Source organism: Leuresthes tenuis, unplaced genomic scaffold (genome assembly GCF_036924035.1).
Source record: "Leuresthes tenuis unplaced genomic scaffold, fLeuTen1.0.hap1 SCAF_5, whole genome shotgun sequence".
NCBI lineage: Eukaryota > Metazoa > Chordata > Actinopteri > Atheriniformes > Atherinopsidae > Leuresthes > Leuresthes tenuis.
Window position 1 is genome coordinate 25,255,073 of NW_027325359.1, and position 23,301 is coordinate 25,278,373.

Below are 23,301 nucleotides of genomic sequence, written 5' to 3' on the forward strand. Positions count from 1 at the left end.
CTTTGAGAGTACGATTTCAGTGCACACAAATGTCTCAACAGCAGTGATCTCAAAACTGAAAACAGTAGTAAGATCTTTAACCAGGTTTTCTCCTTAGCACCTGCCCTGTCCGGGGGTTCAGTCAGTGAGCTCGTCAGTAGCTTTAATACTAAAATGTTAAATGTTATGGATACTATTGCTCCCATTAAGGTGAAGGTTATCTCTGGAAGGAAGAAGTCTCCATGGCGAAATTCCACACTGGTGAAAAATGGGAAAAGAGTGTGTCGGAAAGCTGAGCGCCGATGGAGAAAAACAAATCTCCAGGTTCATTATGACATCTATAAAGAGAAACTTCACTTTTATAATTTACAACTGAGGAATGCAAGGAAATCCTACTTCCCTGACATCATCACCAAAAACAGTCATAATGCTCGGGCCTTATTTGCTACAGTTGACAGGCTAACAAACCCTCCTGTGTCAGTGGCAAATGAACTCCATTCCACCATGGCCTGCAATGACTTTGCCAAATTCTTCATAGACAAAGTCCAAAATATTAGACAAGCAGTTGGTACATCAGCAGCAGGTTCAGCATATGTACTGTGTCCACCGAAAACCGGTTTAAACACCATGACACTATTTCAACCCATTAACAGTAAAGACCTGGAGGACATCTTACGTCACCTGAAGTCCTCCTCTTGCTGTTTAGACATCCTACCAACAGGTTTTTTCAAAGGGGTCTCAAAGACTTTGGAGTCAGACCTGTTACTGATTGTGAACCTGTCCTTAACGTCAGGTGTGTTTCCAGAGCCACTAAAAACAGCTGTAATTAAACCTCTGCTGAAAAAGGACAATCTTGATAAGATGCAAATGAACAACTACAGGCCCATCTCAAATCTCCCATTTTTAAGTAAGATCATTGAAAAAGCGGTTTTTCAACAGCTTAATTACTTTTTAACACAAAATAACTGCTATGATACCTTCCAGTCAGGCTTTAGACAGCACCACAGCACTGAGACTGCTCTGACCAAAGTGTTTAATGACATATGTCTGAATACAGACAGTGGAAAAATGTCAGTCTTAGTTTTACTGGATCTCAGTGCTGCCTTTGATACAGTTGACCACAATATATTACTCAAACAACTGGAGAACTGGGCTGGTCTTTCCGGAACTGTACTAAACTGGTTCAAAACATACTTAGAGAACAGGAAGTACTTTGTGTCAATAGGTAACTTTACATCTGAGCAGACAAGAATCACAAGTTCCCCAAGGTTCCATCCTGGGACCTCTTCTGTTTAACATCTACATGCTCCCACTGGCACAGATTATAAAAAACAACCAAATAAACTACCATAGCTATGCAGATGACACACAGATGTATATAACAATGTCACCAGGAGACAGAGGGCCTGTACAGGCCCTTGGAAAATGCATTGAGGAGATTAATGACTGGATGTGCCACAACTTCCTCCAGCTAAACAAAAACAAAACTGAGGTAATTGTCTTTGGAGCCAAAGATAAACGATTGAAAGTCACCACAGAGCTTCAATCTATAAATCTAAAAACGACCAACCAGGCCAGAAATCTGGGTGTAGTGATGGACTCAGACCTAAATTTGGACAAACACATTAAGGCATTAACAAAGTCAGCCTACTATCACCTTAAGAATATATCAAGGCTAAAAGATCTGATGTCTCAGCAGGACCTGGAAAAACTAGTCCATGCATTCATCTTTAGTAGGCTTGATTATTGTAATAGCATCTTTACAGGTCTGCCTAAAAAGTCAGTTAGACAACTGCAGCTCATCCAGAACTCAGCTGCTCGAGTCCTCACTAAGACCAAAAAAGTGGAGCACATCACAGTCCAGCTCTCAAGTCTTTACACTGGCTGCCTGTCCATCAGAGGATAGACTTTAAAGTTCTGATGCTGGTCTATAAAGCTCTGAATGGTCAAGGACCAAAATACATCAGTGACCTCCTGACCCACTATGAACCTTCCAGACCCCTCAGGTCATCTGGATCCGGTATTTTATCAGTTCCCAGAGTCAAAACCAGACATGGAGAAGCTGCATTCAGCTTCTATGCTCCACATGTCTGGAACAAAGTCCCAGAAAGCCTCAGATCAGCTGAAACACTCAGTGTATTTAAGTCCAGGTTGAAGACACATCTATTTTCAGCTGCATTTGAATAAGCTTGAGTTTCAAAACGGAATCATGTTTTAACTATTGATTTTATCTTTCATATATATAATTTTTTCTGATTTTATCTATTGTTCTTATTTCCTTCTTTTGTTTAAATTTTAAATCATGCTTTTTATTTCTTCTGTTTTAATGTCTCTGTGAAGCACTTTGAATCACCTTGTTGTTGAATTGTGCTATACAAATATACTTGCCTTGTCTTGCCTTGCCTTACATTGTCGGGCATTCGCACCTTGTCTTACCCGCTTTTTACAAACTATAGTCAGACATCCACACCTTCTTGCAGCTGAACCACCTCCGCTTACTGTTTTGATCATGTATGGTCTGGCAATACTACCTTTTCTTACCCGTTTGTGAGTAATTATGGCTGGACATTCACACCTACTTTCAGCAGAACACCACCTCTCTCGCTTTTGATGATGTATGGACCGGCATTCTTACCTTTTCTAACACATTTTTCAGCAATTATGTTCGGAGATTCACACCTACTCACAGACGAACAACTCCGCTCCCGCATTTGATGGTGTATAGTCGGGCATTCTCACCCTTTCTCATCAGCTTTTTGCAAATTATGATCTGACATCCACACCTACTTGCAGTCGAACAGTTCTGCTCAAGCTTTTGATTATGTTTGGTTGGATATTCGAACCTTTTCTTAACTGCTTTTTACAAACTTTGGTTGGACGTTCACACCTTCTTGTAGCCGAACACATCCACAGCTGCTTTTGATGATGTATGGTTGGGCATTCGCACCTTTTTTTTACCCATTTTTCAGGAATTATGGGTGGATATTCACACCTTCTTGCAGCTGAACACCTCCTCTCCCACTTATGATCATGTGCGGTTTGATTTTAGAAATTTTTACTTTCATGTTTTCTAGCAATTATTGATGGACATTCAGACCTTCTTGCAGCTGAACACCTCCTCTCCCACTTATGATCATGCGCGGTTTGATATTAGAAATTTTTACTTTCATGTTTTCTAGCAATTATTGATGGACATTCAGACCTTCTTTGCAGCTGAACACCTCCGCTCCCGCTTTTGATCATACATTGTCGGGCATTCATAACTTGTCTTACCAGATTTTTACAAACTTTAGTCGAACATTCACACCTTCTTGCAGCTGAACACCTCCGCTCCCGCTTTTGATGGTGTAAAGTCGGGCTTTCGAGCCTTTTCTTACCCGGTTTTTAGAAATTATGGTTGGATATTCAGACCTTGCAGCCGAACACCTCCGCTCCCTCTTTTGATCATACATTGTCGGGCATTCGCACCTTGTCTTACCCGCTTTTTACAAACTATAGTCAGACATTCACACGTTGCAGCTGAACCACCTCCGCTCCCTGTTTTGATCATGTATGGAGTGGCAATACTACCTTTTCTTACCCATTTGTGAGTAATTATGGCTGGACATTCACACCTACTTGCAGTCGAACAGCTCTGCTCCTGCTTTTGATTTTGTTTGGTTGGATATTCGAACCTTTTCTTAACTGCTTTTTACAAACTTTGGTCGGACGTTCACACCTTCTTGCAACCGAACACCTCCGCTTCCGCTTTTGATGGTATATATTCGGGAATTCGAACATTATCTTACCCGTTTTTTACAAACCATGGTCGGACTTTCACACCTTCTTGTAGCCGAACAACTCCACTCCCGCTATTGATTGTGTACAGTCGTGTAGTTTAACCTTTTCTTACCCGCTTTTTACCAACTATGGTCGGACATTCACACCGTCTACAGCGGAACACCTCCGCTTCCGCTTTTGATGGTGTATAGTCGGGCATTCGAACCTTTTCTTACCCGCTTTTTACAAACTATGGTCGGACATTCAAACCTTCTTGTAGCCGAAAAGCTCCGCTCCCTCTTTTGATCATACATTGTCGGGCATTTGCACCTTTTTCTTACCCGCTTTTTACAAACCATGGTCGGACTGTCACACCTTCTTGTAGCCGAACACATCTGCTCCCGCTATTGATTGTGTACAGTCGGGTTTTTTTAACCTTTTCTTACCCGCTTTTTACCAACTCTGGTCGGACATTCACACCTTCTTACAGCGGAACACCTCCGCTCCCTCTTTTGATGGTGTATGTTCGGGCATTCGAACCTTTTCTTACCCGCTTTTTACAAACTATGCTCGGACATTCAAACCTTCTTATAGCCGAACACATCCACTCCTGCTTTTGATGATGTGTGGTTGGGCATTCGAACCCACTTCTTGCCCGCTTTTCATTAATTATGGGTGGACATTCACACCTTGTCGCAGCCAAACACCTCCGCTCCCTGTTTTGATCACGTATGGTTGGACATTCGCACCTTTTCTCACCCGCTTTTTGCAAACTATGGTCAGCAATTCACAGCTTCCTCTCCACCATACTTGTATGGTGGGATATTCACACCCACTTGCATCCGAAGACCTCCGCCCCCACTTTTGTTGATATTTAGTCGGTCATTCGCACCTTACCCGCTTTTGGCAAACTATGGCCTTCTTGCAGCCAAACACCTCTGATCTCGCTTTTGATGATGTAAGGTTGGGCATTCAGACCTTGCTTCCCCTGCTTTTCACCAAATATAGTCGGACATTCACACCTTCTTGCAGCCGAACACTTCCGCTCCACCTTTTAGTGTTCTATCACACCTTTTTTTCACCGCATTTTATAGATTATGGTTGGAAATTCTCAACCACTCTCATCCGAAGACCTCTCCTCCCGCTTTTGTTAATATATTTGAACTTTAGTCGGACATTCACACCTTCTTGCAGCTGAACCACCTCCGCTCCCTGTTTTGATCATGTGTGGTCTGGCAATACTACCTTTTCTTACCCGTTTGTGAGTAATTATGGCTGGACATTCACACCTACTTTCAGCAGAACACCACTTCTCTCGCTTTTGATGATGTATGGACCGGCATTCTTACCTTTTCTAACACATTTTTCAGCAATTATGGTCGGAGATTCACACCTACTCACAGACAAACAACTCCGCTCCCGCATTTGATGGTGTATAGTCGGGCATTCTCACCCTTTCTCATCAGCTTTTTGCAAATTATGATCTGACATTCACACCTACTTGCAGTCGAAAAGCTCTGCTCCCGCTTTTGATTATGTTTGGTTGGATATTCGAACCTTTTCTTAACTGCTTTTTACAAACTTTGTTCGGAGGTTCACGTCTTCTTGAAGCCGAACACCTCCGCTTCCGCTTTTGATGGTGTACAGTCGGGCATTTTAACCTTTTCTTACCCGCTTTTTACCAACTATGGTCGGACATTCACACCTTCTTGCAGCTGAACACCTCCGCTCCCGCTTTTGATGGTGTATAGTCGGGCTTTCGAGCCTTTTCTTCCCCGGTTTTTACAAATTATGGTTGGACATTCAGACCTTGCAGCCGAAAACCTTCGCTCCCTCTTTTGATCATACATTGTTGGGCATTCGCACCTTGTCTTACGCGCTTTTTACAAACTTTAGTCAGAAATTCACACCTTGCAGCTGAACCACCTCCGCTCCCTGTTTTGATCATGTATTGTCTGGCAATACTACCATTTCTTACCCGTTTGTGAGTAATCTTCTAAAAGGTCATACCTGTCATTTTTTCCATTGAAACCATAAATATTTAAGAGGTTAAAGTCTTGCCCCATAAAATTCAAGTGTGCTAAAAGTGCCCGTCCGTCTCGCACCAGAACATGCGGATTTTTAATTAGAATGGCCACACCATCATTTTTAATTTGATTTGAGCCACTCCATATCGATAAATTGGGCCACATTTCCTCCCATTGTCTATGGTTTTTCAAAAAAGGTAGTCCACATTCTTGTATTAAAAACACATCTGATTTTATGGAGTCTAAGAAGGATATAATACTCTGGGCTCTTGTCTTTGATTTCACACTTCTCACATTTAGTGTTGAGAAGGTGAGAACCATTAAAAGGATAAAGGAAAGTAGGTATGTCATTTTCGTTTTTCTAAGTTATCAAAACAAATTACACACTCAGGTTATTTCTTGGGAAACTAGCTCTCCTTTTCGGACTCTCGTGTTGGCCTCTGATGCAATGTTGCATTTAACTTTGAGTCCCTGGGGGTTGATTGCAGAGCTAAAGGGAATCAGAGGACAACTCAGATGCCGTCCTCCTCGGCTGTTGACCTTCGGGGAGGTGAGTACCTTCACTAGACTCACCTGTCTGCTCTTCCTCCTCATTTAGCTTAGCTCCACCCTCTGCCTGTGAATTCTCACAGACTTCAGCACTGAGTGGTGAGGCCTCTACAGGCCCCTCTCCTTTTTGCTCCTCACTTCCAATCCAAGCTTTTAGCGGGAAGTTTGAATTTATTGGGTCAACCTCTTCACTTTGTTCACCAACTGCCACCTCTGGTCCTTCTCTTTGTTGGCTTGACTGTGGCTTTACCGTCTTTAATTTGTTGGCAAAAGATTTAGGGCAATCTCAGAAGAGGTGATTTAATTCTCCACAGAGATTACATTTCCTGCCATTTGGACACTCTCCAAAAGTGTCCCCAATTTCTCTGCACTTCCCACATATCACCTTGGTACAAGCCTCAACCAGGTGCCCATGCTCACCACACTTGCGGCAGAGCTTGGGCTGCCCCTGGTACTGGATGTAACCTCGGTTTTCGAGGTGGCCAGAGTGTCACTTTGCATCTCCGCCCACCCGCTGCACTGAGCACTCTTCAGCCCTTTTAAATGGTATAACTTTGCACTCCCGCACGCTCCAGCGAGCACCATTCAAGCAACAACTTTGCACTCCAGCTTCAAACGTCGGCACAGTCGCAACAAGTAAGGCAACTCTACTCAGAGAAGTCACTCTGCACAGTAACAAGATTTCTTTTGCACAGACAGAAAGGGCTTCACCCGCAAAGGTAAAGCCTGCCAAAAATAGCAACAACTCATTAGTGCTGCTCTCCACGGAAGTCTTTAGTAAAAGGCGAAAGACTTGTACATTATGAAGAGAAACCAGAGTACGATTATCTGTCACTGCGGGAGCAGGGCATCAGGCTAGTTGGCATAGCCACCTTCCCCATGGTGAGCTTTGCTTGGTTGAGACGCTTGCTCCCCCTCCTTGCTCCTCGGCTGACCAAGTAGGAAAAATCGGGCCCTATTCGATGGCTGCCTTGTCTTTTACTCTGTGCAAAAGACAAGGCAGCCACAAACACCACGGGAACACCGTATTGAGGCTTTGTTCTGACCGCTCATTCAGTGTCGCGTTTCTTTCAAGCAATTCTCCCGGTTAGCCCGCACTCGGCTCGCCCCCAGAGCTGTGTTAAAGTCTACTTCGCATTCACTCTCTTTTCTCAGCAGACTAAAAGAAAGTTTCATCTTGGGCTCCCTGAAACTTCCATCCTGCACCACTGTTTGCTTTTTCACAAGAGCAGAGAAGAGCGCACCGTTCCCAGCGGCACTGCAGTACCGGGTCAATGCTTGGAGTGAACGGAGCAAGCTCCTTTTTCAACTCCTATTGCTAAAAATCCATTTAATATGTAGTCCTCGTACAAAGGCCATATCAGATATTAAACTGATAAGAACAGGTACTACACTTGATCTTAGCCAAAAGGCCGAGAAGCGATAACTGTCCACTGGTTCACGTCCGAGGGCCCTTCCTGGCACAATGCACACTTGTAGCGGTGTTCTTTTTATGGCCATAGGTGTCCAGAGTGTCACTTTGCACCTCCGCCCACCCGCTGCACTGAGCACTCTTCAGCCCTTTTAAATGGTATAACTTTGCACTCCCGCACGCTCCAGCAAGCACCATCCAAGCAACAACGTTGCACTCCAGCTTCAAACATCGGCACAGTCGCAACAAGTAAGGCGACTCTACTCAGAGAAGTCACTCTGCACAGTAACAAGATTTCTTTTGCACAGACGGAAAGGGCTTCACCCGCAAAGGTAAAGCCTGCCAAAAATAGAAACAACTCATTAGTGCTGCTTTCCACGGAAGTCTTTAGTAAAAGGCGAAAGACTTGTACGTTATGAAGAGAAACCAGAGTACGATTATCCGTCACTGCGGGAGCAGGGCATCAGGCTAGTTGGCATAGCCACCTTCCCCATGGTGAGCTTTGCTTGGTTGAGACGCTTGCTCCCCCTCCATGATCCTCGACTGACCAAGTAGGAAAAATCGGGCCCTATTCGATGGCTGCCTTGTCTTTTACTCTGTGCAAAAGACAAGGCAGCCACAAACACCACGGGAACACTGTATTGAGGCTTTGTTCTGACCGCTCATTCAGTGTCGCGTTTCTTTCAAGTAATTCTCCCGGTTAGCCCGCACTCGGCTTGCCCCCAGAGCTGTGTTAAAGTCTACTTCGCATTCACTCTCTTTTCTCAGCAGACTAAAAGAAAGTTTCATCTTGGGCTCCCTGAAACTTCCATCCTGCACCACTGTTTGCTTTTTCACAAGAGCAGAGAAGAGCGCACCGTTCCCAGCGGCACTGCAGTACCGGGTCGATGCTTGGAGTGAACGGAGCAAGCTCCTTTTTCAACTCCTATTGCTAAAAATCAATTTAATATGTAGTCCTCGTACAAAGGCCATATCAGATATTAAACTGATAAGAACAGGTACTACACTTGATCTTAGCCAAAAGGCCGAGAAGTGATATCTGTCCACTGGTTCACGTCCAAGGGCCCTTCCTGGCACAATGCGCACTTGTAGCGGTGTTCTTTTTATGGCCATAGGTGGCCAGAGTGTCACTTTGCACCTCCGCCCACCCGCTGCACTGAGCACTCTTCAGCCCTTTTAAATGGTATAACTTTGCACTCCCGCACGCTCCAGCAAGCACCATCCAAGCAACATCGGCACAGTTGCAACAAGTAAGGCGACTCTACTCAGAGAAGTCACTCTGCACAGTAACAAGATTTCTTTTGCACAGACGGAAAGGGCTTCACCCGCAAAGGTAAAGCCTGCCAAAAATAGAAACAACTCATTAGTGCTGCTTTCCACGGAAGTCTTTAGTAAAAGGCGAAAGACTTGTACGTTATGAAGAGAAACCAGAGTACGATTATCCATCACTGCGGGAGCAGGGCATCAGGCTAGTTGGCATAGCCACCTTCCCCATGGTGAGCTTTGCTTGGTTGAGACGCTTGCTCCCCCCCTTGCTCCTCGGCTGACCAAGTAGGAACAATCGGGCCCTATTCGATGGCTGCCTTGTCTTTTACTCTGTGCAAAAGACAAGGCAGCAACAAAAACACCACGGGAAAACCGTATTGAGGCTTTGTTCTGACCGCTCATTCGGTGTCGCGTTTCTTTCAAGCAATTCTCCCGGTTAGCCCACACTCGGCTCGCTCCTAGAGCCGTGTTAAAGTCTACTTCTCATTCATTCTTGTTTCTCAGCAGACTCTTGGGATTTTATCTATAAAATGAATTCCTTCACTCAAACTATGTTAAAACTGCTTTGTCCTTCATATTTACCATGTCTAGAAAGATTTAAACAAAAAAAACAACGTTGTACTTTGCAGTAAAAGACAGAGCAAATCTAAAGTTTCATGAATCCGAGAATAAGCTTACTTTCATGAGTTCTTCACGATTTGGGATTTTGCTATAAAATGAATTCCTTCACTCAAACTAAATCGCTAATCTGTTACATGTAAGGCAGATGTCAAATTCACCGAAATAGGATCTAAGGGTATTCGGCCAATCGAGCTGTAGCAGCTTCGGTAAAAGAGTATAAGTTGAAGAGTTTGTGAATAAAGGTGTGCGCACACATAGTGAGCTGTAGGAAAATAGGCAGGGAGCAATGCCGGCTGGGGTATATGTTCTTGTATGTTGTCTGACTGTTTGATTTGAATGTGTTGTGTAAGTGTCCCGTTGAATGTTACATGTTTGGGCTTTGACACGCTTCACTGTGGTTGTTAACTGTGTGGTGTGTCCTGAAATGTTATATGTTTGGGCTGTGTGACATGCTTAATGCTTGTCAGTAGCTACCCACTTATTCATATATAGCAACTGACAACATAAGAAGTCCGGACATACTTTGATAGTAGTTGTAGAAGTATCCTTATTGATAATAGATAAACTAATTCATAGTGATAGAACAGTAGATGAACAGGTGCCTGCACATGTCTCACGAAAATAAAATGGGTGTATGATTGCTGACGGCAGAGCAATACTGCCAAACTTATGAGTTCTTGTGGCAAACTTGATTCAGTGTCTTGACGTGTATACGCTGTTTCGCTGACTTGATTGTCACAAGAAACAAAGTGTGTTTGATAAGATCCGACCATTTTATTACGGGAGGATCAGTATCAGTATTCGGCTGCAAGTAGGTGTGAATGTCCAACCATAATTTGTAAAAAGCGGGTAAGAAAAGGTTCTCATGCCCGACTATACATTAACAAAAGCGGGAGGAGAGGTCTTCGGATAAGAGTGGGTGAGAATTTCCAACCATAATCTATAAAATGCGGTGAAGAAAAAGGTGTGAATGCTACATAGAACACTCAAAAGTGGAGCGGAAGTGTTCGGCTGCAAGAAGGTGTGAATGTCCGACTATATTTGGTGAAAAGTAGGTGAAGCAAGGTCTGAATGCCCAACCTTACATCATCAAAAGCGAGATCAGGTGTTTGGCTGCAAGAAGGCCATAGTTTGCCAAAAGCGGGTAAGGTGCGAATGACCGACTAAATATCAACAAAAGTGGGGGCGGAGGTCTTCGGATGCAAGTGGGTGTGAATATCCCACCATACAAGTATGGTGGAGAGGAAGCTGTGAATGGCCGACCATAGTAAAAAGCGGGTGAGAAAAGGTGCGAATGTCCACCATTATACACCATCAAAACAGGGAGCGGAGGTGTTTGGCTGCGACAAGGTGTGAATGTCCACCCATAATTAATGAAAAGCGGGTAACAAGTAGGTTTGAATGCCCAACCATACATCATCAAAATAAGGAGCGGAGGTGTTCCGTTGTAAGAAGTTATGAATGTCCGACCATAGTTGGTAAAAAGCGGGTAAGAAAAGGTTAAAATACCCGACTGTACACAATCAATAGCGGGAGCGGAGTTGTTCGGCTACTAAAAGATGTGAAAGTCCGACCAAGTTTTGTAAAAAGCGGGTAAGAAAAGGTTCGAATGCCCGACAATTTATGATCAAAAGAGGGAGCGGAGTTGTTCAGCTGCAAGAAGGTCTGAATGTCCATCAATAATTGCTTGAAAAAATTAAAGTAAAAATTTTGAAAATCAAACCGCACATGATCATAAGTGGGAGAGGAGGTGTTCAGCTGCAAGAAGGTGTGAATGTCCACCCATAATTACTGAAAAATGGGTAAAAAAAAGGTGCGAATACCCAACCATACATCATCAAAAGCAGCTGTGGATGTGTTCGGCTACAAGAGGGTTTGAACGTCCAACCAAAGTTTGTAAAAAGCAGTTAAGAAAAGTTTCGAATATCCAACCAAACATAATCAAAAGCGGGAGCAGAACTGTTCGACTGCAAGTAAGTGTGAATGTCAGATCATAATTTGCAAAACAACAACTATACACCATCAAATGCGGGAGCGGAGTTGTTCGTCTGTTAGTAGGTGTGAATCTCCGACCATAATTGCTGAAAAATGTGTTAGAAAAGGTAAGAATGCCGGTCCATACATCATCAAAAGCGAGAGAGGTGGTGTTCTGCTGAAAGTAGGTGTGAATGTCCAGCCATAATTACTCACAAACAGGTAAGAAAATGTAGTATTGCCAGATCATACATGATCAAAACAGGGAGCGGAGGTGGTTCAGCTGCAAGAAGGTGTGAATGTCCGACTAAAGTTCAAATATATTCACAAAAGCGGGAGGAGAGGTCTTCGGATGAGAGTGGTTGAGAATTTCCAACCATAATCCATAAAATGCGGTGAAAAAAAGGTGTGATAGAACACTAAAAGGTGGAGCAGACGTGTTCCGCTGTAAGAAGGTGTGAATGTCCGACCATAGTTTGTAAAAAGCGGGTAAGAAAAGGTTAAAATACCCGACTGTACACCACCAATAGCGGGAGCAGGGTTGTTCGGGTACAAGAAGGTGTGAAAGTCCACCCATGGTTTGTAAAAAGCGGGTAACAAAAGGTTCGAATGCCCTAATATATACTATCAAAAGCGGAAGCGGAGGTGTTCGGCTGCAAGAAGGTGTGAACGTCCGACCAAAGTTTGTAAAAAGCAGTTAAGAAAAGGTTTGAATATCCAACCAAACAAAATCAAAAGCGGGAGCAGAGCTGTTCGACTGCAAGTAGGTGTGAATGTCCAGCCATAATTACTCACAACCGGGTAAGAAAAGGTAGTATTGCCAGACCATACATAATCAAAACAGGGAGCAGAGGTGGTTCAGCTGCAACGTGTGAATGTCTGACTATAGTTTGCAAAAAGCGGGTAAGACAAGGTGCGAATAACCGACAATGTATGATCAAAAGAGGGAGAGGAGGTGTTCGGCTGCAAGGTCTGAATGTCCAACCATAATTTCTAAAAACCAGGTAAGAAAAGGCTCGAAAGCCCGACTATACACCATCAAAAGCGGAAGCGGAGGTGTTCGGCTTCAAGAAGACGTGTACCTCCAAACAAAGTTTGTAAAAAGCAGTTAAGAAAAGGTTCGAAAATCCAACCAAACATAATCAAAAGCGGGAGCAGAGCTGTTCGACTGCAAGTAGGTGTGAATGTCAGATCATAATTTGCAAAAAGCTGATGAGAAAGGGTGAGAATGCCCGACTATACACCATCAAATGCGGTAGCGGAGTTGTTCGGCTTTGAGTAGGTGTGAATGTCCAGCCAAAATTACTCACAAACGGGTAAGAAAAGGTAGTATTGCCAGACCATACATGATCAAAACAGGGAGCGGAGGTGGTTCAGCTGCAAGAAGGTCTGAATGTCCGACTAAAGTTTGTAAAAAGCGCGTAAGACAAGGTGCGAATGCCAGACAATGTATGATCAAAAGAGGGAGCGGAGGTGTTAGGTTGCAAGAAGGTCTGAATGTCCAACCATAATTTGTAAAAACCGGGAAGAAAAGGCTCGAAAGCCCTACTATACACCATCAAAAGCGCGAGCAGAGGGGTTCAGCTGCAAGAAGGTCTGAATGTCCATCAATAATTTCTTTAAAACATGAAAGAAAATTTTCGAATATCAAACCGCACATGATCATAAGCGGGAGAGGATGTTTTCAGCTGCAAGACGGTGTGAATGTCCACCCATAATTCCTGAAAAATGGGTAAAAAAAGGTGCGAATGCCCAACCATACATTATCAAAAGCAGCTGTGAATATCAGATCATAATTTGCAAAAAGCTGATGAGAAAGAGTGAGAATGCCCGACTATACACCATCAAATGCGGGAACGGAGGTGTTCGGCTCTGAGTAGGTGGGAATGTCCGACCATAATTGCTGAAAAATGTGTTAGAAAAGGTAAGAATGCCGGTCCATACATCATCAAAAGCGAGAGAGGTGGTGTTCTGCTGAAAGTAGGTGTGAATGTCCAGCCATAATTACTCACAAACGGGTAAGAAAAGGTAGTATTGCCAGACCATACATGATCAAAACAGGGAGCGGAGGTGGTTCAGCTGCAAGAAGGTGTGAATGTCCGACTAAAGTTCAAATATATTAACAAAAGCGGGAGGAGAGGTCTTCGGATGACAATGGTTGAGAATTTCCAACCATAATCTATAAAATGCGGTGAAAAAAAGGTGTGATAGAACACTAAAAGGTGGAGCGGAAGTGTTCGGCTGCAAGAAGGTGTGAATGTCCGACTATATTTGGTGAAAAGCAGGTGAAGCAAGGTCTGATTGTCCAACCTTACATCATCAAAAATGAGATCAGTGGTGTTTGGCTGCAAGAAGGCCATAGTTTGCCAAAAGCGGGTAAGGTGCGAATGACCGACTAAATATCAACAAAAGTGGGGGCGGAGGTCTTCGGATGCAAGTGGGTGTGAATCTTCCACCATACAAGTATGGTGAAGAGGAAGCTGTGAATCGCTGACCATAGTTTGCAAAAAGCGGTTGAGAAAAGGTGCGAATGTCCAACCATACATGATCAAAACAGGGAGCGGAGGTGTTTGGCTGCGACAAGGTGTGAATGTCCACCCATAATTAATGAAAAGCGGGCAAGAAGTAGGTTCGAATGCCCAACCACACATCATCAAAAGCAGGAGTGGATGTGTTCGGCTACAAGAAGGTTTGAATGTCCGAGCATAGTTTGTAAAAAGCGGGTAAGAAAAGGTTCGAATGCCCAAACATACACCATCAAAAGAGGGAGCGGACGTGTTCCGCTTTAAGAAGGTGTGAATGTCCGACCAGAGTTGGTAAGAAGCGGGTAAGAAAACGTTAAAAAACCTGACTGTACACAATCAATAGTGGGAGCGGATGTGTTCAGCTACAAGAAGGTGTGACAGTCCGACCATGGTTTGTAAAAAGCGGGTAAGAAAAGTTGCAAATGCCCGACAATGTATGATCAAAAGAGGGAGCGGAGCTTTTCGGCTACAAGAAGGATTGAATGTCCGACCATAGTTTGTAAAAAGCGGGTAAGAAAATGTTCGAATGCCCGACTATACACCATCAAAAGGGGAAGCGGAGGTGTTCCGCTGTAAGACGGTGTGAATGTCCAACCATAGTTGGTAAAAAGCGGGTAAGAAAAGGTTAAACTACCCGACTGTACACAATCAATAGCGTGAGTGGAGTTGTTCGGCTACAAGAAGGTGTGAAAGTTCGACCATGGTTTGTAAAAAGCGGGTAAGAAAAGGTTCGAATTCCCGAATATATACCATCAAAAGCGGAAGCGGAGGTGTTCGGTTGCAAGAAGGTTTGAACGTCCGACCAAAGTTTGTAAAAAGCAGTTAAGAAAAGCGTCGAATATCCAACCAAACAAAATCAAAAGCGGGAGCAGAGCTGTTCGACTGCAAGTAGGTGTGAATGTCCAGCCATAATTACTCACAAACGGGTAAGAAAAGCTAGTATTGCCAGACCATACATGATCAAAACAGGGAGCGGAGGTGGTTCAGCTGCAACGTGTGAATATCTGACTATAGTTTGTAACAAGCGGGTAAGACAAGGTGCGAATGCCCAACAATGTATGATCAAAAGAGGGAGCGGAGGTGTTCGGCTACAAGAAGGTGTGAAAGTCCGACCATGGTTTGTAAAAAGCAGGTAAGAAAAGGTTCGAATGCCCGAACATACACCATCAAAAGAGGGAGCGGACGTGTTCCGCTGTAAGAAGGTGTGAATGTCCGACCATAGTTGGTAAAAAGCGGGTAAGAAAAGGTTAAAATACCCGACTGTACACAATCAATAGCGGGAGCAGAGTTGTTCGGCTACAAGAAGGTGTGAAAGTCCACCCATGGTATGTAAAAAGCGGGTAAGAAAAGGTTCGAATGCCCGAATATATACTATCAAAAGCGGAAGCGTAGGTGTTCGACTGCAAGTAGGTGTGAATATCAGATCATATGCAAAAAGTTGATGAGAAAGGGTGAGAATGCCTGACTAAACACCATCAAATGCGGGAGCGGAAGTGTTTGGCTGTGAGTAGGTGTGAATGTCCGACCATAATTGCTGAAAAATGTGTTAGAAAAGGTAAGAATGCTGGACCATACATCATCAAAAGCGGGAGAGGTGGTGTTCGGCTGCAAGAAGGTGTGAAAGTCCGACCATGGTTTGTAAAAAGCGGGTAAGAAAAGGTTTGAATGCCCGAATATACACCATCAAAAGTGGAAGCGGAATTGTTCGGCTGCAAGAAGGTGTGAACGTCCGACCAGTTTGTAAAAAGCAGTGAAAAGCGAGAAAAAGCTTTTCGTTAGTTTTGCATGATTTGGGATTTTGCTTATAAAATGCATTCCTTCACTCAAACTATGTTAAAACTGATTTGTCCTTCATATTTACCTTGTCTAGAAAGATTTAAACAAAAAAAAAACCCCAACGTACTTTGCAGTAAAAGAAAGAGCAAATCTAAGATCTAAAAGTTTCAGGAATCCGAGTATAAGCTTGCTTTCATGAGTTCTTCACGATTTCGGATTTTGCTACAAAATGAATTGCTTTGCTCAAACCAAGTTAAACCTGCTTTGTCCTTCCATATTTATCAATGTCGAGATAGATTTAAACAAAACAAAGAAAACACGTTGTACTTTGCAATATAACAAATAGCAACACTGAAGGATCAGGAATCCGAGAATAAGCTTTTCATGTGTTGTGCATGTTTTGAGATTTTGTTTTAAAATGAATTCCTTCACTCAAACTATGTTAAAACTGCTTTGACATTGATAAATATGAAGACAAAGCAATTTTAACTTGGTTTGAGCAAAGCAATTCATTTTATAGGAAAATCCGAAATCATGCAGAACGTATGAAAATAAGCTTATTCTCGGATTCCTGTTCCTTCAGTGTTGCTCTCTCTTCTACTGCAATATACAATGTTGTTCTTTGTTGAAGTTGATCTAGAAATTGATAAATATGAAGTTAAAAGCAGTTTTAACATAGTTTGAGTGAAGGAATTCATTTTATAGCAAAATCCCAAATCATGCAGAACGTATGAAAAGAAGCTTATTCTCGGATTCCTGTTCCTTCAGTGTCTCTCTTTCTTCTACTGCAATATACAATGTTGTTCTTTGTTGAAGTCGATCTAGACATTGATAAATATGAAGGACAAAGAAGTTTTCACTTGGTTTGAGTGAAGGAATTCATTTTATACATAAAATCCCAAATCATGCAGAACGTATGAAAGTAAGCTTATTCTCGGATTCCTGTTCCTTCAGTGTTGCTCTTTCTACTACTGCAATATACAATGTTGTTCTTTGTTGAAGTCGATCTAGACATTGATAAATATGAAGGTAAAAGCAGTTTTAACATAGTTTGAGTGAAGGAATTCATTTTATAGCAAAATCCCAAATCATGCAGAACGTATGAAAATAAGCTTATTCTCGGATTCCTGATCCTTCAGTGTCTCTCTTTCTTCTACTGCAAAATCTAATGTTGTTCTTTGTTGAAGTCGATCTAGACATTGATAAATATGAAGGTAAAAGCCGTTTTACCATAGTTTGATTGAAGGAATGCATTTTATAAGCAAAATCCCAAATCATGCAGAACTCATGAAAAGCTTTTTCTCGGATTTCTGAACCTTTCTTTCTTTTACTGCAAAATACTACGTTGTTTTTTGTTCAAATCTATCTAGACATTTATAAATACCAGCCGAACATCTCTGCTGCCGCTTTTGATAATTTATGGTTTGGTATTCTTACCTTTTCTTACCCGTTTGTGAGTAATTATGGCTGGATATTCACACCTTCTTGCAGCCGAACACCACCTCTCCCGCTTTTGATGATGTATGGGCTGGCATTCTTACCTTTTCTAACACATTTTTCAGCAACTAGGGTGGGACATTCACACCTACTCACAGACAAACACCTCCGCTCTCGCATTTGATGGTGTATAGTAGGGCATTCTCACCCTTTCTCATCAGCTTTTTGCAAATTATGATCTGACATTCACACCTACTGCTTTTTACAAACTATGGTCAGACATTCACACCGTCTTACAGTGCAACACCTCCGCTCCCGCTTTTGATGGTGTATAGTCGGGCATTCAAACCTTTCTTACCCACTTTTTACAAACTTTGGTCGGACATTCAGACCTTCTTGTAGCCGAAAACCTCCGCTCCCTCTTTTGATCATACATTGTCGGGCATTCGCACCTTTTCTTACCCGCTTTTTACAAACCATGGTGAGACTTTCACACCTTCTTGTAGCCGAACACATCCGCTCCCGCTATTGATTGTGTACAGTCGGATATTTGAACCTTTTCTTACCTTCTTTTTACCAACTATGGTTGGGCATTCACACCCTTACACCCTTACAGCGGAACACGTCCGGTCTGTCTTTTGATGGTGTATGTTCGGGCATTCGAAGCTTTTCTTACCCGCTTTTTACAAACTATGCTCGGACATTCAAACCTTCTTGTAGCCGAACACATCCACTCCTGCTTTTGATGATGTATGGTTGGGCATTGGAACCTACTTGTTGCCCGCTATTCATTAATTATGGGTGGACATTAAAACCTTGTCGCAGCCAAACACGTCCGCTCCCTGTTTTGATCATGTATGGTTGGACATTCGCACCTTTTCTCACCCGCTTTTTGCAAACAATGGTCAGCAATTCATAGCTTCCTCTCCACCATACTTGTATGGTGGAATATTCACACCCACTTGCATCCGAAGACCTCCGCCCCCACTTTTGTTGATATTTAGTCGGTCATTCGCACCTTACCCGCTTTTGGCAAACTATGGCCTTCTTGCAGCCAAACACCTCTGATCTCGCTTTTGACCCTTTCTCATCAGCTTTTTGCAAATTATGATCTGACATCCCTCCCTCCTGAGCTGTCACCTTATCGTGGTGGGGGAGTTTGCGTGCCCCAATGAGTCCGGGAGCTATGTTGCTCGGGGCTTTAAGCCCCTGGTAGGGTCACCCAAGGCAAGCAGATCCTAGATGAGGGACCAGACAAAGAACAGCTCAAAAGACCCCTTATGATGAACAAAAAATTTGGACCTCGGAGCCAGGCCCGGGGGTGGGGCCCGGCAGCGGGCGCCTGGTGGCCGGGTCTGTGCCCATGGGGCTCGGTCGGGCATAGCCCGAAATGATGACGTGGGTCCCCCTTCCGACGGGCTCACCACCCGTGGGAGGGGCCAAGGGGGTCGGGTGCGATGTGAGCTGGGTAGCGGCCGAAGGCAGAGGCCTTGGCGGTCTGATCCTCGGCTACTGAAGCTAGCTCTTGGGACGTGGAATGTCACCTCTCTGTTGGGGAAGGAGCCGGAGCTGGTGCGCGAGGCTGAGCGGTTCCGGCTAGATATAGTCGGACTCACCTCGACGCACGGCTTGGGCTCTGGAACCAGTCCTCTTGAGAGGGGTTGGACTCTCTTCCACTCTGGAGTTGCCCGTGGTGAGAGGCGCAGAGCAGGTGTGGGCATACTTATTGCCCCCCGGCTGTGTGCCAGTACATTGGGGTTTACCCCAGTGAACGAGAGGGTAGCCTCCCTCCGCCTTCGGGTGGGGGGGACGAGTCCTGACTGTTGTTTGTGCCTATGCGCCAAACAGCAGTTCAGAGTACCCACCCTTTTTGGAGTCTCTGGGGGAGGCACTGGAGAATGCTCCTACCGGAGACTCCCTCGTTCTGCTGGGGGACTTCAATGCTCACGTGGGCAATGACAGTGAGACCTGGAGGGGTGTGATTGGGAGGAACGGCCCCCCCGATCTGAACCAGAGTGGTGTTATGTTGTTGGACTTCTGTGCTGGTCATGGACTGTCCATAACGAACACCATGTTCAGACATAAGGGTGTCCATATGTGCACTTGGCACCAGGACACCCTTGGCCGCAGTTCGATGATCGACTTTGTGGTTGTATCATCGGACTTGCGGCCGTATGTCCTGGACACTCGGGTGAAGAGAGGGGCGGAGCTGTCAACTGATCACCACCTGGTGGTGAGTTGGCTCCGCTGGTGGGGGAGGATGCCGATCAGACCTGGCAGGCCCAAACGTATTGTGAGGGTCTGCTGGGAGCGTTTGTCAGAATCCCCCGTCAGAAGGAGCTTTAACTCCCACCTCCGGCAGAGCTTCAACCATATCCCGGGGGAGGTGGGGGACATTGAGTCCGAATGGGCCATGTTCCGTGACTCCATTGCCGAGGCAGCTGATCGGAGTTGTGGCCGTAAGGTGGTCGGTGCCTGTCGTGGCGGCAACCCTCGAACCTGCTGGTGGACACCAGTGGTGAGGGAAGCCGTCAAGCTGAAGAAGGAGTCCTATCGGGCCTTTTTGGCCAGTGGGACCCTGGAAGCAGCTGATAGGTACCGACAGGCCAGACGGGCTGCGGCTTCGGCGGTTGCTGAGAAAAAAACTCGGGCCTGGGAGGAGTTCGGTGAGACCATGGAGAACGATTTCCGGACGGCCTCGAAGAGATTCTGGTCCACCATCCGGCGTCTCAGGGGGGGGAAGCGGCTCACAGTCAACACTGTTTACAGTGGGGACGGGGCTTTGCTGACCTCAACTAGGGATGTTGTGAGTCGGTGGGGGGAGTACTTCGAGGAACTCCTCAATCCTACCAACACGTGCTCGGAAGAGGCAGAGTCGGAGAGCTCGGAGACGGGGCCTCCCATTTCTGGGGCTGAGGTTGCCGAGGTGGTCAAAAAGCTCCTCGGTGGCAAGGCCCCGGGGGTGGATGAGGTCCGTCCTGAGTTTCTCAAGGCTCTGGATGTTGTAGGGCTGTCTTGGCTGACACGCCTCTGCAGCATCGCGTGGACATCGGGGACAGTGCCTCTGGACTGGCAGATTGGGGTGGTGGTCCCCCTCTTTAAAAAGGGGGACCGGAGGGTGTGTTCCAACTATAGGGGTATCACACTCCTCAGCCTCCCTGGTAAGGTCTATTCGGGGGTATTGGAGAGGAGGATCCGTCGGATAATCGAGCCTCGGATTCAGGAGATGCAGTGTGGCTTTCGTCCTGGCCGTGGAACAGTGGACCAGCTCTATACCCTCAGCAGGATCCTGGAGGGTGCATGGGAGTTCGCCCAACCAGTCTACATGTGTTTTGTGGACTTGGAGAAAGCGTTCGACCGTGTCCCTCGTGGAGTCCTGTGGGGGGTGCTCCGGGAATATGGAGTGCCGGACCCCTTGATAGGGTCCGTTCGGTCTCTGTATGACCGGTGCCAGAGTTTGGTCCGCATTGCCGGCAGTAAGTCGGATACGTTTCCGGTGAGAGTTGGACTCCGTCAGCGCTGCCCTTTGTCACCGATTCTGTTCCTAACTTTTATGGACAGAATTTCTAGGCGCAGCCAGGGCGTTGAGGGTGTCCGATTTGGCGACCTCAGAATCGGGTCTCTGCTTTTTGCAGATGATGTGGTTCTGTTAGCGTCGTCAGGCCGTGACCTTCAGCTCTCACTGGAGCGATTCGCAGCCGAGTGTGAAGCGGCTGGGATGAGAATCAGCACCTCCAAATCCGAGACTATGGTTCTCAGCCGGAAAAGGGTGGAATGCTCTCTCCGGGTCGGGAATGAGATCCTTCCCCAAGTGGAGGAGTTCAAGTATCTCGGGGTCTTGTTCACGAGTGAGGGACGAATGGAGCGGGAGATTGACGGGCGGATCGGTGCGGCGTCTGCAGTGTTGTGGGCTCTGCACCGACCCGTCGTTGTGAAGAGGGAGCTGAGCCAGAAGGCGAAGCTCTCTACTTACTGGTCAATCTACGTTCCCATCCTCACCTATGGTCACGAGTTGTGGGTAGTGACCGAAAGAACAAGATCGCGAATACAAGCGGCCGAAATGGGTTTCCTCCGCAGGGTGTCTGGGCTCTCCCTTAGAGATAGGGTGAGAAGCTCAGTCATCCGGGAGGGGCTCGGAGTAGAACCGCTGCTCCTCCGCATTGAGAGGAGTCAGATGAGGTGGCTCGGGCATCTGGTTAGGATGCCCCCTGGGCGCCTCCCTGGGGAGGTGTTCCGGGCACGTCCCACTGGGAGGAGACCCCGGGGAAGACCCAGGACACGCTGGAGAGACTATGTCTCTCGGCTGGCCTGGGAACGCCTCGGGGTCCCCCCGGAAGAGCTGGAGGAAGTGGCCGGGGACAGAGACGTCTGGGTTTCTCTGCTCAAGCTGCTGCCCCCGCGACCCGACCCCCGGATAAGCGGCAGATGATGGATGGATGGATGGATCTGACATCCACACCTACTTGCAGTCGAACAGTTCTGCTCCCGCTTTTGATTATGTTTGGTTGGATATTCGAACCTTTTCTTAACTGCTTTTTACAAACTTTGGTTGGACGTTCACACCTTCTTGTAGCCGAACACATCTACAGCTGCTTTTGATGATGTATGGTTGGGCATTCGCACCATTTTTTTCCCCTTTTTTCAGGAATTATGGGTGGATATTCACATCTTCTTGCAGCGGAACACCTCCTCTCCCACTTATGATCATGTGCGGTTTGATTTTCGAAATTTTTACTTTCATGTTTTCTAGCAATTATTGATGGACATTCAGACCTTCTTGCAGCTGAACACCTCCGCTCCCGCTTTTGATCATACATTGTTGGGCATTCGCACCTTGTCTTACCAGATTTTTACAAACTTTAGTCGAACATTCACACCTTCTTGCAGCTGAACACCTCCGCTCCCGCTTTTGATGGTGTAAAGTCGGGCTTTCGAGCCTTTTCTTACCCGGTTTTTAGAAATTATGGCTGGACATTCAGACCTTGCAGCCAAACACCTCCGCTCCCTCTTTTGATCATACATGGCAAATGGATTTAATTTTAACAAGTCAGGGGTGAAACTGTTCACCTCCAACATATTTTATTTCCTACGTCATCCATCTGTGCTCGGGGCCAAGGCTGAGATAAACAAGGAGTTATCTCATAGAGAGGAACAAACAAATCCCAGCAGAAACCTTGAGGAGGAACTCCATCTGCCCCCACCCAAGAGGAACTTTGGAAAGGAGAGACATCAGAGGCAAGAAGAGAGGTCTTTATTTGCCCCAAACCCTCTCAACAGCACTAATGACCAGGACCAGGGACCAGGACCAGGACCTTCCCCAGCCCCCCAAACCCCTGACAGGTCATTGTGCTCCTCACCCTCCCTTTCTCCCTCCTCCTCCCCTCACCTGAAATTCACTGAGGAGATGATGGAACGGGTCAATGCTGGGCTTAGATCTACCCCCCAGCCCAATCCCTTTTTATCCCCCATAAACCCCCCACCAAAGCGGCCAAAGGTTCCCCGCCGAGCCCCGCCCCTACTAGAGCAGCCGAAGCGACGGAGCCCAGCCCCACCCCCTTCTGTCCCTTCACGCTGCCACCATGTACTGTCTCTGCAGTCTGATGTGTGATGTGTGAGGGGTCCAGGCTGTGTGAATTCTGACAGTCGTGACTTTTCCCAGGACAAGCTGGGACCCTGTTTATTAGAAGATCTTAAAATTTCTGTACTTTTAGGTGACAGAAGGAGAAATGTGACCCAGTCAAAACACAGAGAGTTGCACTCAAAAAGATCTTTAAATAAAGTAAACATACCTTGTGTGCCACAGACTGCACCCAAACACGAGGGGGCAAATAATACCTCTAAAACACTTAAGTTGGCTTTATTAAATGTTAGGTCTTTAGCTGGGAAAACATTCTTAATTGATGATTTTATCACTGAGCACACCCTGGATTTTATGTTTTTAACTGAAACTTGGTTGGAACAAAATAACAGTGCTGCT

General features: G+C 45.6%; 5 non-coding genes across 5 annotated transcripts; all 5 read right to left on the reverse strand.

Moving 5' to 3' along the window:
- Positions 1-7,022: 7,022 nt before the first annotated feature.
- On the reverse strand, positions 7,023-7,136 carry LOC140308318 (U5 spliceosomal RNA). Its single transcript, XR_011916276.1, has one exon. It is a non-coding gene; the product is annotated as a U5 spliceosomal RNA (small nuclear RNA).
- A 411-nt stretch (positions 7,137-7,547) lies between these two features.
- LOC140307959 (U2 spliceosomal RNA) lies at positions 7,548-7,738 on the reverse strand. Its single transcript, XR_011915977.1, has one exon. It is a non-coding gene; the product is annotated as a U2 spliceosomal RNA (small nuclear RNA).
- A 308-nt stretch (positions 7,739-8,046) lies between these two features.
- LOC140308202 (U5 spliceosomal RNA) lies at positions 8,047-8,160 on the reverse strand. Its single transcript, XR_011916169.1, has one exon. It is a non-coding gene; the product is annotated as a U5 spliceosomal RNA (small nuclear RNA).
- Positions 8,161-8,571: 411 nt separating this feature from the next.
- On the reverse strand, positions 8,572-8,762 carry LOC140307851 (U2 spliceosomal RNA). Its single transcript, XR_011915879.1, has one exon. It is a non-coding gene; the product is annotated as a U2 spliceosomal RNA (small nuclear RNA).
- A 285-nt stretch (positions 8,763-9,047) lies between these two features.
- On the reverse strand, positions 9,048-9,161 carry LOC140308204 (U5 spliceosomal RNA). The gene has a single exon (XR_011916171.1). It is a non-coding gene; the product is annotated as a U5 spliceosomal RNA (small nuclear RNA).
- Between the last annotated feature and the right edge of the window lie 14,140 nt (positions 9,162-23,301).